Here is a 19,637-nt window from a genome sequence, read left to right as displayed (position 1 = left end):
GAAACGAGATCAGAAAAATGGAATCTGAGTTACGTAATCTGAAGGTTATCGGCGCGAATCTCAATAACTATGAAAATCGTTTCATGGAACTAGCCTTGTTGTGTCCCGAATTGGTGCCAAACGAGAAACGAAAGATATAAATGTATATTGACGGTTTATCGATCAATATCAAAGGAAATGTTACATCGTCCAAACCGAATACGATGCAAGAAGCCATGACAATGGCACACCAACTCATGGACCAGATCACAGAGAGTTCGATTAAGGCACCAATTACCGAAGTCAAGACAACTGAAGGAAAGAGGAAATGGGAAGACTATAAGGGCAAAAGTACTCACCTGAAGAAACAAGAAACTTTTAAAGGTAAAGAAGATGGGGCAACTGCAAGTCCAAACTATAAGGGACCCCATCCGTTCTGCAAAAGATATTACACACATCATGCAGGTTATTGCCAAGTGGTCTGTGATAAGTGCAACAAGAAAGGACATGTGGCGAAAGATTGTTATGCCACCGTTTCTGAAGTAAAGACAAAACCGACCGATGTCAAGAAATGTTTTGGATGCAGGAAGTCTGGTCACTTTATAAATCAATGCCCTGATAAGGAGAAGAACAAAGAACCCGCACGTAGGAGGGCATTTAATGTTAGTACCAGTGAAGCACGTGAGGATCCTAATCTTGTCATGGGTACATTTACGGTTAATAATCAACTAGCTTCTATTATGTTTGATACGGGTGCTGATAGAAGTTATATGTGTAAAGACTTTAGTTCTAAACTAAAATGTGCATCATTACCTCTAGACGATAAATATACTATTGAATTAGCTAATGGTAAACTGATAAAAGCCGATAAAATTTGCCATGGTTGCGAAATAAATCTCGCTGGTGAAACCTTCAAAATCGATTTGATACCCGTAGAATTAGGAAGTTTTGACGTAATCGTTGGCATGGACTGGATGTCCAAAACAAGAGCGGAAGTTATTTGCGCTGAAAAAGTAATCCGCATCCCTCGTAAGGATGAAACGTCATTAATGATTTATGGGGAGAAGGGCAACTCAAAGCTGAACTTTATCAGCTGTATGAAGGCCCAGAAACTTATAAGAAAAGGCTGTTATGCTATTCTGGCACACGTAAAGAAGATCGATACTGAAGAAAGAAGCATTGATGACATGCCGGTTGTAAGAGAATATTCCGGAGTATTTCCAGAAGAATTACCGGGGCTACCTCCACACAGATGTGTAGAATTCCAGATTGATCTCATACCAGGAGCCGCACCTGTAGCCCGATCCCCATATAGACTTGCACCTTCAGAAATGTAAGAATTACAAGACCAGTTGCAAGAATTATCAGACCGTGGATTTATTCGTCCCAGTTTTTCACCTTGGGGTGCTCCTATTCTGTTCGTCAAGAAGAAGGATGGATCTATGAGAATGTGCATAGATTACCGAGAATTAAACAAATTAACGATCAAGAATCGGTACCCATTACCGAGGATTGATGATTTGTTTGATCAATTGCAAAGATCAAGTGTTTATTCCAAGATTGATCTACGCTCCGGATATCATCAGTTGAGAGTGAAGGAAGAAGATGTTCCTAAAACCGCGTTCAGAACCCGTTACGGTCACTATGAATTTTTAGTCATGCCTTTTGGATTGACTAATGCTCCAGCAGTATTTATGGATCTAATGAATCGCATCTGTAGACCGTATTTAGACAAATTTGTCATTGTTTTTATCGACGACATATTGATATACTCGAAGAACAAGGAAGAACATGAGCAACACTTAAGACTGGTACTAGAGATACTCAAGAAAGAAGAATTGTACGCAAAATTTTCGAAGTGTGATTTCTGGTTACAAGAAGTACAATTTTTGGGCCATGTTGTCAGTAAACATGGAATTAAAGTTGACCCTGCCAAGATCGAAGCCATTAGTAAATGGGAAACACCGAAGACTCCAACACAAATCCGCCAATTCTTAGGTCTTGCTGGTTACTACCGAAGATTCATTCAAGATTTCTCTAGAATCGCCAAACCCTTAACTGCATTGACTCAAAAGGGAAAGAAGTATGATTGGTCCACGGAACAGGAATCCTCATTCCAGTTATTAAAGAAGAAGTTAACGTCTGCACCCATTTTGTCATTAGCAGAAGGAAATGATGATTTCGTGATCTATTGTGATGCTTCACGCCAAGGTTTAGGATGTGTATTAATGCAATACATAAAAGTTATCGCATATGCATCACGACAACTAAAAATTCATGAAAAGAACTATACGGCGCACGATTGAGAACTTGGAGCAGTAGTTTTTGCACTCAAAATATGGAGACACTATCTATATGGCACCAAGTGTACAGTGTACACTGACCATAAGAGTCTTCAGCATATTTTTGATCAAAAACAACTCAATATGAGACAACGTCGCTGGGTAGAGTTATTAAACGATTACGATTGTGAAATCCGTTACCACCCCGGCAAGGCTCATGTTGTAGCTGATGCCCTAAGTCGGAAAGAAAGAGTAAAACCTCTTAGGGTCCGAGCTTTGAATATTACAATTCGTACTGATCTCACAAAGCAAATTCAAGCAGCACAGTTAGAGGCTTTAAAAGAAGAAAATGAAAAAGGCGAAATGAGCAGAGGGTTAGAAAAACAGCTTGAAGTAAAAGCCGATGGAACCCTGTATTTTGCTGGTAGGATATGGGTACCAAGACATGGTAACCTAAGGCAACTGGTACTAGATGAAGCACATAAAACGAGGTACTCAATTCACCCAGGAAATGGGAAAATGTACCACAATCTCAAGAAGTTCTATTGGTGGCCTAATATGAAGACAGAAATTGCTACTTATGTAAGCAAATGTTTGACGTGTGCAAAGGTCAAAGCTGAGCACCAAAAGCCGTCAGGATTACTTCAACAACCAGAAATTCTGCAGTGGAAATGGGAAAGAATAACCATGGATTTCATTACGAAATTGCCAAGGACTGCAAGTAGTCATGATACTATTTGGGTGATAGTTGATCGTCTAACTAAATCAGCTCACTTTCTACCAATAAAGGAGACAGACAGTGTGGAGAAATTAGCACGCCTATATTTGAAGGAAGTAGTTTCCAGGCATGGTGTACCCATCTCTATCATATCTGATCGCGACACCCGATTCACGTCACATTTTTGGCTGTCATTACAAAAAGCATTGGGAACTCGATTAGATATGAGCACCGCTTATCACCCACAGACAGATGGTTAAAGTGAAAGAACAATACAAACATTGGAAGACATGTTACGGGCATGCGTGATTGACTTTGGAACCAGTTGGGATCGACACTTACCGTTGGCAGAATTTTCATACAATAACAGCTATCATACGAGCATCAACGCAGCGCCATTTGAAGCACTTTACGGTAGAAAGTGCAGATCTCCTATCTGTTGGAGTGAAGTAGGAGAAAGACAACTTACTGGACCAGAAATTATTCATGAAACCACCGACAAGATCATTCAAATACAACAGCGATTGAAAACGGCCATGAGTCGCCAAAAGAGTTATGCTGATGTAAGAAGAAAACCGCTAGAATTTCAAGTGGGCGACAAAGTCATGTTGAAAGTGTCACCCTGGAAAGGCGTTGTACAATTCGGTAAACTAGGAAAGCTAAGTCCTAGGTACGTAGGACCCTTTGAAATCACCGAAAGAATTGGAGCAGTTGCTTATCAATTAAAGCTACCGCAAGAACTTAGTAGTGTTCATGACACATTTCACGTGTGAAATTTAAAGAAATGTTTAGCCGAAGAGGATGTCGTAATTCCTCTTGACGAAATACGAATCAATGATAAACTCCATTTTATCGAAGAACCTATTGAAATCATGGACGGTGAGGTCAAACAATTAAAACAAAGCAAAATACCGATAGTTAGGGTTCGTTGGAACGCTAGACGAGGACCCGAGTTTACTTGGGAACGTGAAGATCAAATGAAGCAAAAGTATCCACATTTGTTCACCGATATCGCTCATAAAACAGGTACTATTCAAAATTTCGGGATGAAATTTTCTTTAACAGGGAGGTACTGTAATGACCCGGAAAATTTCGACTTATTTAAACCAGTTCTCTATACGATTTATTATTTTGACACGTTAAACAAAGTCTGTTAGATTGACTCTCAAAAATTTTAGAACTGTTTCATATATAAAATTACCTTTGACTACTCTCGATGATTCATGAACAATTATATGTATGTATATATATATGTATGTATATATATATATATATATATACATATATATATATATATATATATATATATATTATAAGATGTAAAAGTAAAAATGACTTTCCTACAGTAAAACACAATTTGCTACAGTAAAAATGACTTTGCTACAGTAAAACACTATTTGCTACAGTAACACTATTTGGTACAGTGAACACTATTTGCTACAGTACCCCACTATTTGCTACAGTAAACACTATTTGCTACAGTACACTATTTGATGTCGACGAACTAGCAAACAAAAACGGAAAAGGCGGCCATGCGATCGCATGGCAAAAACACTGAAAACCCATGCGATCGCATGGGCTACAGTAAAACACTATTTGATGTCGACAAACTAGCAAACAAAAGGGGTTCAGGCGGCCATGCGATCGCATGGCAAAAGCACTGAAAACCCATGCGATTGCATGGGGACTAAATTCATGAGATATGCCTATAAAAGGCCAGCTTGTTCGACGTAAAATTTCACACTCATTTTCTGTAAACAATATTTATATTTATAATTATAATTATAATTATAATTTAAGTTTAATAATAATAAGGTATATACGAGGGTGTTATAATTCGGGTTTCAAACTGTTTTAAAAAAAGGAAATATTGGGTATTGTTCGGGGTATTGTTCTTAAATCCAAGGCCAACCATACAGTCGTCTACCATCATTACGTCTACGTAATTTGTCTACAATATTGAGTCTTAATATTGAACTGTGAGTTATAGATCCCTTTTTAAATACTTTAAATATTTTTGGGATGAGAATACATGCAATTTATTTTAAACGCAATAAGACACAAGTACATACTAAATTCTACACCGAGTTAAACCGAAAATCCCTTAGCTTTGGTAACTAGTAGCTGCCAGTACATAGGATATGGAATGGTGGGCGCGAATAATTGTATATGGATCCATAGGGCTTGACATCCCTGTCCGAGCTAGAGCGCTAGCCTTTTAACGGACGTATGTTATTTGAGTTTAAGACACGTTGGTTTGCGTGTATTAAAACGAATGGGGTAATTATCACTATAGTGTTAAGTTTAGTTACCAGGGTGCTCTGTTACGTAGAATCTATTGATAAACTTTTGATGAAATCTTGTGGTCTATCTTTATATATGTTTATGACTCGAGCAATTAAACCTATAACTCACCAACATTCGTGTTGACTTTTTAGCATGTTTTATTCTCAGGTCCTTAGACTGCTTCCACTGTGATGTGCTTGTTGCCTGCATGGAGTCTCTCATGCTTTGTACAAAGTTTAATGCATTCAAAATAAAACTGCGTTGTGTAATAAATAATTGGACTGTGATGTCAACCTGTAAATTAAAGACTTATGTATTTTGGGGTTTTGCTTATACCTAAGCACTCGCCCACATGTTTATAACTTTCTATATTTAGAAAGTCACTTATTTTAATGAATGCAATATTTTATCAAAATGTATCATATAGAGGTCTAAACCTCACTGTGGAATTAATGATTAACGTGCCGCGTCAATAGCGATTTTGATGGGTCGTTACAGTTGGTATTCAAGCTTGAGGTCATAGGGAACCAGAAATTACATTAGTGTGTTTAACTGGTAATTGTTAGGATGCATTAGTGAGTATGGACTATGACCATATCTGTTTTTACTGATTTTTGCTTATTATCTGGTCAAAAACATTATATGTGATATATTTATATGCTAACGTAATTGTTGTTTCAATTATGTGATAGATGACTTCTTCTAATCCTATCATTTTGTACGACTCAGAATCGGACACTGAATCTATTATATCCACAACTGAAAAGGGCGTTCCAATACCTATTAAAGAAGAAATTGTGTTAGCTGGGGAATCTCAACTCCCGGTAAACCCAGAGGAGGTTCCAGCTCCACCCAGCTCTACTTTTCCGGAGCCACAGTATCGTTGGCATGGACCCGTGATCCCTGGAGTAAATGAAGATCGTCCATTTCTAAACGAACATGGACATTGGGCCAGATACACCGCCGACGGGCGGGTTGTGAATATATTGCCTGGCAGATTTCGGTTCATGACCACCGGTACATATTCTCATACACATGATGCAGACAGTTCATCATCAAATTCTCCTACACATGACTCAGATAGTTTGTCATCTGATGAGATCAGTGAGGAGGAGGATTTCGCTAATGAAATAAAAGAAGTCACTAAGGAGAAATTCCAACTTGCTATAGATAATAAAAATAACCACAAAAATAAAAAGTCCTTAATTATTAAAAAGGAACAGGACCATTCGATCCGTAACCACCCTTATTATATTAAACCCACTGAGGCAACGGGTACCTCAAAACCCCAACCAAAACTTAAATACACTGCCAGAATGTCTGTTGGACCATGTGCACACAAACAATTGGCAGAGAGAACCAAATGGGAAGAAGTTTCTGATAGTTCTGAATAAACAAACTCGCAATCATAATGAAATGTCCCGTTCTTATTGATTAAAAACGTTCCATATTAATTGATTTCGTTGCGAGGTTTTGACCTCTATATGAGAAGTTTTTCAAAGACTGCATTCATTTTAAAACAACCATAACCTTTATTTCATCAATAAAGGTTTAAAAAGCTTTACGTAGATTATCAAATAATGATAATCTAAAATATCCTGTTTACACACGACCATTACATAATGGTTTACAATACAAATACGTTACAACAAAATAAGTTTCTTGAATGCAGTTTTTACACAATATCATACAAGCATGGACTCCAAATCTCGTCCTTATTTAAGTATGCGACAGCGGAAGCTCTTAATAATCACCTGAGAATAAACATGCTTAAAACGTCAACAAAAATGTTGGTGAGTTATAGGTTTAACCTATATATATCAAATCATAATAATAGACCACAAGATTTCATATTTCAATACACATCCCATACATAGAGATAAAAATCATTCATATGGTGAACACCTGGTAACCGACATTAACAAGATGCATATATAAGAATATCCCCATCATTCCGGGACACCCTTCGGATATGATATAAATTTCGAAGTACTAAAGCATCCGGTACTTTGGATGGGGTTTGTTAGGCCCAATAGATCTATCTTTAGGATTCGCGTCAATTAGGGTGTCTGTTCCCTAACTCTTAGATTACCAGACTTAATAAAAAGGGGCATATTCGATTTCAATAATTCAACCATAGAATGTAGTTTCACATACTTGTGTCTATTTTGTAAATCATTTATAAAACCTGCATGTATTCTCATCCCAAAAATATTAGATTTTAAAAGTGGGACTATAACTCACTTTCACAGATTTTTACTTCGTCGAGAAGTAAGACTTGACCACTGGTTGATTCATGAACCTATAACAATATATACATATATATCAAAGTATGTTCAAAATATATTTACAACACTTTTAATATATTTTGATGTTTTAAGTTTATTAAGTCAGCTGTCCTCGTTAGTAACCTACAACTAGTTGTCCACAGTTAGATGTACAGAAATAAATCGATAAATATTATCTTGAATCAATCCACAACCCAGTGTATACATATCTCAGTATTGATCACAACTCAAACTATATATATTTTGGAATCAACCTCAACCCTGTATAGCTAACTCCAACATTCACATATAGAGTGTCTATGGTTGTTCCGAAATATATATAGATGTGTCGACATGATAGGTCGAAACATTGTATACGTGTCTATGGTATCTCAAGATTACATAATATACAATACAAGTTGATTAAGTTATGGTTGGAATAGATTTGTTACCAATTTTCACGTAGCTAAAATGAGAAAAATTATCCAATCTTGTTTTACCCATAACTTCTTCATTTTAAATCTGTTTTGAGTGAATCAAATTGCTATGGTTTCATATTGAACTCTATTTTATGAATCTAAACAGAAAATGTATAGGTTTATAGTCGAAAAAATAAGTTACAAGTCGTTTTTGTAAAGGTAGTCATTTTAGTCGAAAGAACGACGTCTAGATGACCATTTTAGAAAACATACTTCCACTTTGAGTTTAACCATAATTTTTGGATATAGTTTCATGTTCATAATAAAAATCATTTTCTCAGAATAACAACTTTTAAATCAAATTTTATCATAGTTTTTAATTAACTAACCCAAAACAGCCCGCGGTGTTACTACGACGGCGTAAATCTGGTTTTACGGTGTTTTTCGTGTTTCCAGGTTTTAAATCATTAAGTTAGCATATCATATAGATATAGAACATGTGTTTAGTTGATTTTAAAAGTCAAGTTAGAAGGATTAACTTTTGTTTGCGAACAAATTTAGAATTAACTAAACTATGTTCTAGTGATTACGAGTTTAAACCTTTGAATAAGATAGTTTTATATATATGAATCGAATTATGTTATGAACATCATTACTCCCTCAAGTTTAGTAGGTAAACCTACTGGAAGTGACAAAAAATGATCTAGCTTCAAAGGATCTTGGATGGCTTGAAAGTTCTTGAAGTAGGATCATGACACAAAAACAAGTTCAAGTAAGATTTTTACTCGAATTAAGATAGTTTATAGTTATAGAAATTGAATCAAAGTTTGAATATGAATATTACCTTGAATAAGAAAGATAACCTACTGTATATAACAAAGGTTTCTTGATCTTAGATGATTACTTGGAATGGATTAGAAAGCTTGGAAGTAAATTAGTAAACTTGAAGGGATTTTTGAAGTGTTCTTGAAGTGTTCTTCCTATGATGATTATAGCTTGATTCTTGAAGTGATTTTTGATGAAGATGATGATTAACTACTGGAAAAATACGTTCATAATAGTGTGTGTGTGTGTTGAGAGAGAATTAGAAAGAGAATTGGAAGTGAAATGGAGTGAATGATGAGTGGTAATTGGTGAGTGGTGAGTGGAGTTAAAAGGAGTTCTAGTTAGTTGACTAGCTCATGGTAGAAGTTAAAATTGATTAGTCATACATGACATAATCAAGAGTGGAATCCCATGCTAGTTCCTATTGGTATATACCCATAGTAAGTACGTTTTGAAGCTGTGTATAATACGGGTAAGAATACGACTAGAATTCTTGATGAAAGAAAAGAATGGGAAAGTAACTGTAACCATTTTCGTTAAGTATGAGTGTTTTGATATATGTCTTGAAGTCTTCCAAAAGTATTTTAATACATCTAAATACACTACATGTATATACATTTTAACTGAGTCGTTAAGTCATCGTTAGTCGTTACATGTAAGTGTTGTTTTGAAACCTTTAAGTTAACGATCTCAATTAATGTTGTTAACCCATTGTTTATTATATCTAATGAGATATTAAATTATTATATTATCATGATATTATGATATATTAATATATCTTAATATGATATATATACATTTAAATGTCGTTACAACGATAATCGTTACATATATGTCTCGTTTCGAAATCCTTAAGTTAGTAGTCTTGTTTATATGTATATAACTCATTGTTAATATACTTATGGAGATACTTACTTATCATAATCTCATGTTAACCATATGTATATCCATATATATATATATCGTCATGTCGTTTTTACAAGTTTTAACGTTCGTGAATCGCCGGTCAACTTGGGTGGTCAATTGTCTATATGAAACTTATTTCAATTAATCAAGTCTTAACAAGTTTGATTGCTTAACATGTTGGAAACATTTAATCATGTAAATATCAATCTTAATTAATATATATAAACATGGAAAAGTTCGGGTCACTACAGTACCTACCCGTTAAATAAATTTCGTCCCGAAATTTTAAGCTGTTGAAGGTGTTGACGAATCTTCTGTAAATAGATACGGGTATTTCTTCTTCATCGGATCTTCACGCTCCCAGGTGAACTCGGGTCCTCTACGAGCATTCCATAGAACCTTAACAATTGGTATCTTGTTTTGCTTAAGTCTTTTAACCTCACGATCCATTATTTCGACGGGTTCTTCGATGAATTGAAGTTTTTCGTTGATTTGGATTTCATCTAACGGAATAGTGAGATATTCTTTAGCAAAACATTTCTTCAAATTCGAGACGTGGAAAGTGTTATGTACAGCCGCGAGTTGTTGAGGTAACTCAAGTCGGTAAGCTACTGGTCCGACACCATCAATAATCTTGAATGGTCCAATATACCTTGGATTTAATTTCCCTCGTTTACCAAATCGAACAACGCCTTTCCAAGGTGCAACTTTAAGCATGACCATCTCTCCAATTTCAAATTCTATATCTTTTCTTTTAATGTCCGCGTAGCTCTTTTGTCGACTTTGGGCGGTTTTCAACCGTTGTTGAATTTGGATGATCTTCTCGGTAGTTTCTTGTATAATCTCCGGCCCCGTAATCTGTCTATCCCCCACTTCACTCCAACAAATTGGAGACCTGAACTTTCTACCATAAAGTGCTTCAAACGGCGCCATCTCAATGCTTGAATGGTAGCTGTTGTTGTAGGAAAATTCTGCTAACGGTAGATGTCGATCCCAACTGTTTCCGAAATCAATAACACATGCTCGTAGCATGTCTTCAAGTGTTTGTATCGTCCTTTCACTCTGCCCATCAGTTTGTGGATGATAGGCAGTACTCATGTCTAGACGAGTTCCTAATGCTTGCTGTAATGTCTGCCAGAATCTTGAAATAAATCTGCCATCCCTATCAGAGATAATAGAGATTGGTATTCCATGTCTGGAGACGACTTCCTTCAAATACAGTCGTGCTAACTTCTCCATCTTGTCATCTTCTCTTATTGGCAGGAAGTGTGCTGATTTGGTGAGACGATCAACTATTACCCAAATAGTATCAAAACCACTTGCAGTCCTTGGCAATTTAGTGATGAAATCCATGGTAATGTTTTCCCATTTCCATTCCGGGATTTCGGGTTGTTGAAGTAGACCTGATGGTTTCTGATGCTCAGCTTTGACCTTAGAACACGCCAAACATTCTCCTACGTAGTTAGCAACATCGGCTTTCATACCCGGCCACCAAAAATGTTTCTTGAGATCCTTGTACATCTTCCCCGTTCCAGGATGTATTGAGTATCTGGTTTTATGAGCTTCTCTAAGTACCATTTCTCTCATATCTCCAAATTTTGGTATCCAAATCCTTTCAGCCCTATACCGGGTTCCGTCTTCCCGAATATTAAGATGCTTCTCCGATCCTTTGGGTATTTCATCCTTTAAATTTCCCTTTTTTAAAACTCCTTGTTGCGCCTCCTTTATTTGAGTAGTAAGGTTATTATGAATCATTATATTCATAGATTTTACTCAAATGGGTTCTCTGTCCTTCCTGCTCAAGGCATCGGCTACCACGTTTGCCTTCCCCGGGTGGTAACGAATCTCAAAGTCGTAATCATTCAATAATTCAATCCACCTACGCTGCCTCATATTCAGTTGTTTCTGATTAAATATGTGTTGAAGACTTTTGTGGTCGGTATATATAATACTTTTGACCCCATATAAGTAGTGCCTCCAAGTCTTTAATGCAAAAACAACCGCGCCTAATTCCAAATCATGCGTTGTATAATTTTGTTCGTGAATCTTCAATTGTCTAGACGCATAAGCAATCACCTTCGTTCGTTGCATTAATACACAACCGAGACCTTGCTTTGATGCGTCACAATAAATCACAAAATCATCATTCCCTTCAGGCAATGACAATATAGGTGCCGTAGTTAGCTTTTTCTTCAATAACTGAAACGCTTTCTCTTGTTCATCATTCCATTCAAATTTCTTCCCTTTATGCGTTAATGCAGTCAAGGGTTTTGCTATTCTGGAAAAGTCTTGGATGAACCTTCTGTAGTAACCAGCTAGTCCTAAAAACTAGCGTATGTGTTTCGGAGTTTTCGGGGTTTCCCACTTTTCAACAGTTTCTATCTTTGCCGGATCCACCTTAATACCTTTTTTGTTCACTATGTGACCGAGGAATTGAACTTCTTCCAACCAAAATGCACACTTTGAAAACTTAGCGTACAATTCTTCCTTCCTCAATACTTCTAACACCTTTCTCAAATGTTCACCGTGTTCTTGGTCATTCTTTGAGTAAATAAGTATATCATCAATGAAAACAATGACAAACTTGTCAAGGTATGGTCCACACACTCGGTTCATAAGGTCCATGAACACAGCTGGTGCATTAGTTAAACCAAACGGCATGACCATAAACTCGTAATGACCGTAACGTGTTCTGAAAGCAGTCTTTGGAATATCATCTTCTTTCACCCGCATTTGATGATACCCGGAACGTAAGTCAATCTTTGAATAAACAGACGAGCCTTGTAGTTGATCAAATAAGTCGTCGATTCTCGGTAGTGGGTAGCAGTTCTTGATGGTAAGTTTGTTCAACTCTCGGTAGTCGATACACAACCTGAATGTACCATCTTTCTTCTTGACAAACAAAACAGGAGCTCCCCACGGTGATGTGCTTGGTCGAATGAAACCATGCTCTAAAAGTTCTTGTAATTGGCTTTGCAGTTCTTTCATCTCGCTGGGTGCGATTCTGTAAGGAGCACGAGCTATTGGTGCAGCTCCTGGTACAAGATCTATTTGAAATTCAACGGATCGATGTGGGGGTAATCCCGGTAATTCTTTCGGAAATACATCAGGAAATTCTTTTGCAATGGGAACATCATTGATGCTCTTTTCTTCAGTTTGTACTTTCTCGACTTGTGCTAGAACAGCATAGCAACCTTTTCTTATTAGTTTTTGTGCCTTCAAATTACTAATAAGATGTAGCTTCGTGTTGCCCTTTTCTCCGTACACCATTAAGGGTTTTCCTTTTTCTCCTATAATGCGAATTGTATTTTTGTAACAAACGATCTCTGCTTTCACTTCTATCAACCAGTCCATACCGATTATCACATCAAAACTCCCTAACTCTACTGGTATCAAATCAATCTTAAATGTTTCGTTAACCATTTTAATTTCTCGATTCCGACATATATTATCTGCTGAAATTAATTTACCATTTGCTAATTCGAGTAAAAATTTACTATCCAAAGGCGTCAATGGACAACTTAATTTAGCACAAAAATCTCTACTCATATAGCTTCTATCCGCACCCGAATCAAATAAAACGTAAGCAGATTTATTGTCAATAAGAAACGTACCCGTAACAAGCTCCGGGTCTTCCTGTGCCTCTGCCGCATTAATATTGAAAACTCTTCCACGGCCTTGTCCATTAGTGTTCTCCTGGTTCGGGCAATTTCTAATAATGTGGCCTGATTTTCCACATTTATAACAAACTACATTGGCATAACTTGCTCTGACACTACTTGCTCCGCCATTACTCGTTTTGACACCATTTGTTCCTTTCGTTCTGTTAACCCCTGGTCCGTAGACCTCACACTTCGCCGCGCTATGACCATTTCTTTTACACTTGTTGCAAAATTTGGTGCAGAACCCCGAGTGATACTTTTCACACCTTTGGCATAGCTGCTTCTGATTGTTGTTGTTGTTGCGGTTATTATTGTTGTTGGGATGATTGTTGTTGTTGTTGTTGTTGTTGTTGTTGTTGTTGTTGTTGTTGTTGTTGTTGTTGTTGTTGTTGTTGTTGTTGTTGTTGTTGTTGTTGTTGTTGTTGTTGTTGTTGTTGTTGTTGTTGTTGTTGTTGTTGTTGTTGTTGTTGTTGTTGTTGTTGTTGTTGTTGTTGTTGTTGTTGTTGGGCCGTTTGTTATAGTTGCGATTGATGTTGCGATTGTTGGGATAATTGTTACGATTATTGTTGTAATTCCTATTGTTGTTGTATTGGTGATTCTTATCACCGTTTTCCTCCCACTTTCTTTTGACTTGCTTCACATTGGCCTCTTCAGCAGTCTGTTCTTTAATTCTTTCTTCAATCTGGTTCACTAGTTTGTGAGCCATTCTACATGCCTGTTGTATGGAGGCGGGCTCGTGTGAACTTATATCTTCTTGGATTCTTTCTGGTAATCCTTTCACAAACGCGTCGATCTTCTCTTCCTCATCTTCGAATGCTCCCGGACACAATAGGCACAATTCTGTGAATCGTCTTTCGTACGTGGTAATATCAAATCCTTGGGTTCGTAACCCTCTAAGTTCTGTCTTGAGCTTATTGACCTCGGTTCTGGGACGGTACTTCTCGTTCATCAAGTGCTTGAATGCTGACCACGGTAGTGCGTACGCATCGTCTTGTCCCACTTGCTCTAGATAGGTATTCCACCATGTTAACGCAGAACCTGTGAAGGTATGCGTAGCGTACTTCACTTTGTCCTCTTCAGTACACTTACTTATGGCAAACACCGATTCGACCTTCTTGGTCCACCGTTTCAATCCGATCGGTCCTTCGGTTCCATCAAATTCCAAAGGTTTGCAGGCAGTGAATTCTTTGTAGGTGCATCCTACACGATTTCCTGTACTGCTAGATCCAGGGTTATTGTTGGTATGTAGCGCAGCCTGTACTGCGGCTATGTTTGAAGCTAGAAAAGTACGGAATTCCTCTTCATTCATATTCATGGTGTGTCGAGTAATCGGTGCCATTTCCTTCAAAATAGTCAAATGGAACAAGTTAATCATACAGAATATTAAGAGTAGTTAATAGTATTTTGTAGCATAATATGAACTCATTTATAAAAGCTTTTTCTTCATATTAGCGTTTTATAAGTTTAAATTCGGGTAGTACCTACCCGTTAAGTTCATACTTAGTAGCTAATATATAATTCAACTACTACAATTCTATATGCAAAACTGATTATAATAATATTTCGCGTTCAAACTTTTACACAATATTTTACAAACTTACAATACCGCTTATTTTACATATAGCATGAAATATAGCACACAATAAATTTGATACAAGATGGTTGTGAAGATAATTCTAGCTAGTACACAAGTCGTTCAGCATAGGCAATAAAGACACGTAATTCATACGTCCAGAAACAAGTCATGCATTCTGGTTTTACTAGGATTACTTCCCATCCTTGGTCTTGTGGAACATAACCGTTATGGCCGTTGATAAGACAGCGTGTTGTAACATCGTCAAAGGGACGAGGGTTACGTAATGTCCAACAGTCCCGTAACAATCTAAAAACCTCATTTCTTACCCCAATTACCGACTCCGTCACTTGTGGGAATGTTTTGTTTAATAGTTGTAGGCCGATGTTCTTGTTCTCACTTTGGTGAGAAGCGAACATTACTAATCCGTAAGCATAACATGCTTCTTTATGTTGCATGTTAGCCGCTTTTTCTAAATCACGAAGTCCAATATTCGGATATATTGAGTCAAAATAATTTCTTAACCCATTGCGTAAAATAGCATTTGGGTTCCCCGCAATATATGCGTCAAAGTAAATACATCGTAACTTATGGATTTCCCAATGTGATATCCCCCATCTTTCGAACGAAAGCCTTTTATAAACCAAGGCATTCTTGGAACATTCTTCGAATGTCTTACAAACTGATCTCGCCTTAAATAGTTGTGCCGAAGAATTCTGACCGACTCTAGACAAGATTTCAACAATCATGTCTCCGGGTAGGTCTCTTAAAATATTGGGTTGTCTATCCATTTTGTGTTTTTATACTGTAAAATAGACAAGAGTTAGATTGATAAAAAAAAATACTTATTAATACAAGCAATTTTTACATATATCATAAAGCATAAGCACACTATATTACATATATTACACCACACGAATACAACTATCTTATTCCGACTCGTTTGTTTCTTCTTTTTCGGTTTTGGTTCGTTTTGCCAAGTTTCTAGGGATATATGATGTTCCCCTAATACGAGCCGTCGTTTTCCACATTGGTTTAGAAAAACCTGGTGGTTTAGAGGTTCCCGGGTCATTGTTACAACTTAAGGACTTCGGGGGTTGACGATACATATAAAGTTCATCGGGGTTGGAATTAGATTTCTCTATTTTTATGCCCTTTCCCTTATTATTTTCCTTTGCCTTTTTAAATTCAGTTGGGGTAATTTCTATATCATCATCGGAATTCTCGTCAGAATCCGATTCATCGGAGAATTGGTAATCCTCCCAATATTTTGCTTCCTTAGCGGAAACACCATTGACCATAATTAACCTTGGTCGGTTGGTTGAGGATTTTCTTTTACTTAACCGTTTTATTATTTCCCCCACAGGTTCTATTTCTTCATCCGGTTCCGATTCTTCTTCCGGTTCCGATTATTCTTCTGGTTCCGACTCTTCTTCCGGTTCCTCTTCGGGAACTTGTGAATCAGTCCACGAATCATTCCAATTTACATTTGACTCTTCATTATTATTAGGTGAGTCAATGGGACTTGTTCTAGAGGTAGACATCTATCACATAATATCAAACGCGTTAAGAGATTAATATATCACATAATATTCACAAGTTAAAAATATATAGTTTCCAACAAAATTTGTTAAGCAATCATTTTTCAAGTAAACACGGTCGAAGTCCAGACTCACTAATGCATCCTAACAAACTCGATAAGACACACTAATGCAAAATTCTGGTTCTCTAAGACCAACGCTCGGATACCAACTGAAATGTCCCGTTCTTATTGATTAAAAACGTTCCATATTAATTGATTTCGTTGCGAGGTTTTGACCTCTATATGAGACGTTTTTCAAAGACTGCATTCATTTTAAAACAACCATAACCTTTATTTCATCAATAAAGGTTTAAAAAGCTTTACGTAGATTATCAAATAATGATAATCTAAAATATCCTGTTTACACACGACCATTACATAATGGTTTACAATACAAATATGTTACAACAAAATAAGTTTCTTGAATGCAGTTTTTACACAATATCATACAAGCATGGACTCCAAATCTCGTCCTTATTTAAGTATGCGACAGCGGAAGCTCTTAATAATCACCTGAGAATAAACATGCTTAAAACGTCAACAAAAATGTTGGTGAGTTATAGGTTTAACATATATATATCAAATCATAATAATAGACCACAAGATTTCATATTTCAATACACATCCCATACATAGAGATAAAAATCATTCATATGGTGAACACCTGGTAACCGACATTAACAATATGCATATATAAGAATATCCCCATCATTCCGGGACACCCTTCGGATATGATATAAATTTCGAAGTACTAAAGCATCCGGTACTTTGGATGGGGTTTGTTAGGCCCAATAGATCTATCTTTAGGATTCGCGTCAATTAGGGTGTCTGTTCCCTAATTCTTAGATTACCAGACTTAATAAAAAAGGGCATATTCGATTTTGATAATTCAACCATAGAATGTAGTTTCACGTACTTGTGTCTATTTTGTAAATCATTTATAAAACTTGCATGTATTCTCATCCCAAAAATATTAGATTTTAAAAGTGGGACTATAACTCACTTTCACAGATTTTTACTTCGTCGGGAAGTAAGACTTGGCCATTGGTTGATTCACGAACCTATAACAATATATACATGTATATTAAAGTATGTTCAAAATATATTTACAACACTTTTAATATATTTTGATGTTTTAAGTTTATTAAGTCAGCTGTCCTCGTTAGTAACCTACAACTAGTTGTCCACAGTTAGATGTACAGAAATAAATCGATAAATATTATCTTGAATCAATCCACGACCCAGTGTATACGTATCTCAGTATTGATCACAACTCAAACTATATATATTTTGGAATCAACCTCAACCCTGTATAGCTAACTCCAACATTCACATATAGAGTGTCTATGGTTGTTCCAAAATATATATAGATGTGTCGACATGATAGGTCGAAACATTGTATACGTGTCTATGGTATCTCAAGATTACATAATATACAATACAAGTTGATTAAGTTATGGTTGGAATAGATTTGTTACCAATTTTCACGTAGCTAAAATGAGAAAAATTATCCAATCTTGTTTTACCCATAACTTCTTCATTTTAAATCCGTTTTGAGTGAATCAAATTGCTATGGTTTCATATTGAACTCTATTTTATGAATCTAAACAGAAAAAGTATAGGTTTATAGTCAGAAAAATAAGTTACAAGTCGTTTTTGTAAAGGTAGTCATTTCAGTCGAAAGAACGACGTCTAGATGACCATTTTAGAAAACATACTTCCACTTTGAGTTTAACCATTATTTTTGGATATAGTTTCATGTTCATAATAAAAATCATTTCCTCAGAATAACAACTTTTAAATCAAAGTTTATCATAGTTTTTAATAACTAACCCAAAACAGCCCGCGGTGTTACTACGACGGCGTAAATCCGGTTTTACGGTGTTTTTCGTGTTTCCAGGTTTTAAATCATTAAGTTAGCATATCATATAGATATAGAACATGTGTTTAGTTGATTTTAAAAGTCAAGTTAGAAGGATTAACTTTTGTTTGCGAACAAGTTTAGAATTAACTAAACTATGTTCTAGTGATTACGAGTTTAAACCTTCGAATAAGATAGTTTTATATATATGAATCGAATGATGTTATGAACATCATTACTACCTCAAGTTTAGTAGGTAAACCTACTGGAAGTGACAAGAAATGATCTAGCTTCAAAGGATCTTGGATGGCTTGAAAGTTCTTGAAGTAGGATCATGACACAAAAACAAGTTCAAGTAAGATTTTTACTCGAATTAAGATAGTTTATAGTTATAGAAATTGAATCAAAGTTTGAATATGAATATTACCTTGAATAATAAAGATAACCTACTGTATATAACAAAGGTTTCTTGATCTTAGATGATTACTTGCAATGGATTAGAAAGCTTGGAAGTAAATTAGTAAACTTGAAGGGATTTTTGAAGTGTTCTTGAAGTGTTCTTCCTATGATGATTATAGCTTGATTCTTGAAGTGATTTTTGATGAAGATGATGATTAACTACTGGAAAAATACGTTCATAATAGTGTGTGTGTGTGTTGAGAGAGAATTAGAAAGAGAATTGGAAGTGAAATGGAGTGAATGATGTGTGGTAATTGGTGAGTGGTGAGTGGGGTTAAAAGGAGTTCTAGTTAGTTTACTAGCTTATGGTAGAAGTTAAAATTGATTAGTCATACATGACATAATCAAGAGTGGAATCCCATGCTAGTTCCTATTGGTATATACCCATAGTAAGTACGTTTTGAAGCTGTGTATAATACGGGTAAGAATACGACTAGAATTCTTGATGAAAGAAAAGAATGGGAAAGTAACTGTAACCATTTTCGTTAAGTATGAGTGTTTTGATATATGTCTTGAAGTCTTCCAAAAGTATTTTAATACATCTAAATACACTACATGTATATACATTTTAACTGAGTCGTTAAGTCATCGTTAGTCGTTACATGTAAGTGTTGTTTTAAAACCTTTAAGTTAACGATCTCAATTAATGTTGTTAACCCATTGTTTATTATATCTAATGAGATGTTAAATTATTATATTATCATGATATTATGATATATTAATATATCTTAATATGATATATATACATTTAAATGTCGTTACAACGATAATCGTTACATATATGTCTCGTTTCGAAATCCTTAAGTTAGTAGTCTTGT

Source organism: Rutidosis leptorrhynchoides, chromosome 9 (assembly GCF_046630445.1).
Source record: "Rutidosis leptorrhynchoides isolate AG116_Rl617_1_P2 chromosome 9, CSIRO_AGI_Rlap_v1, whole genome shotgun sequence".
Classification (NCBI taxonomy): Eukaryota; Viridiplantae; Streptophyta; class Magnoliopsida; order Asterales; family Asteraceae; genus Rutidosis; species Rutidosis leptorrhynchoides.
This window is presented reverse-complemented; position numbering follows the sequence as displayed.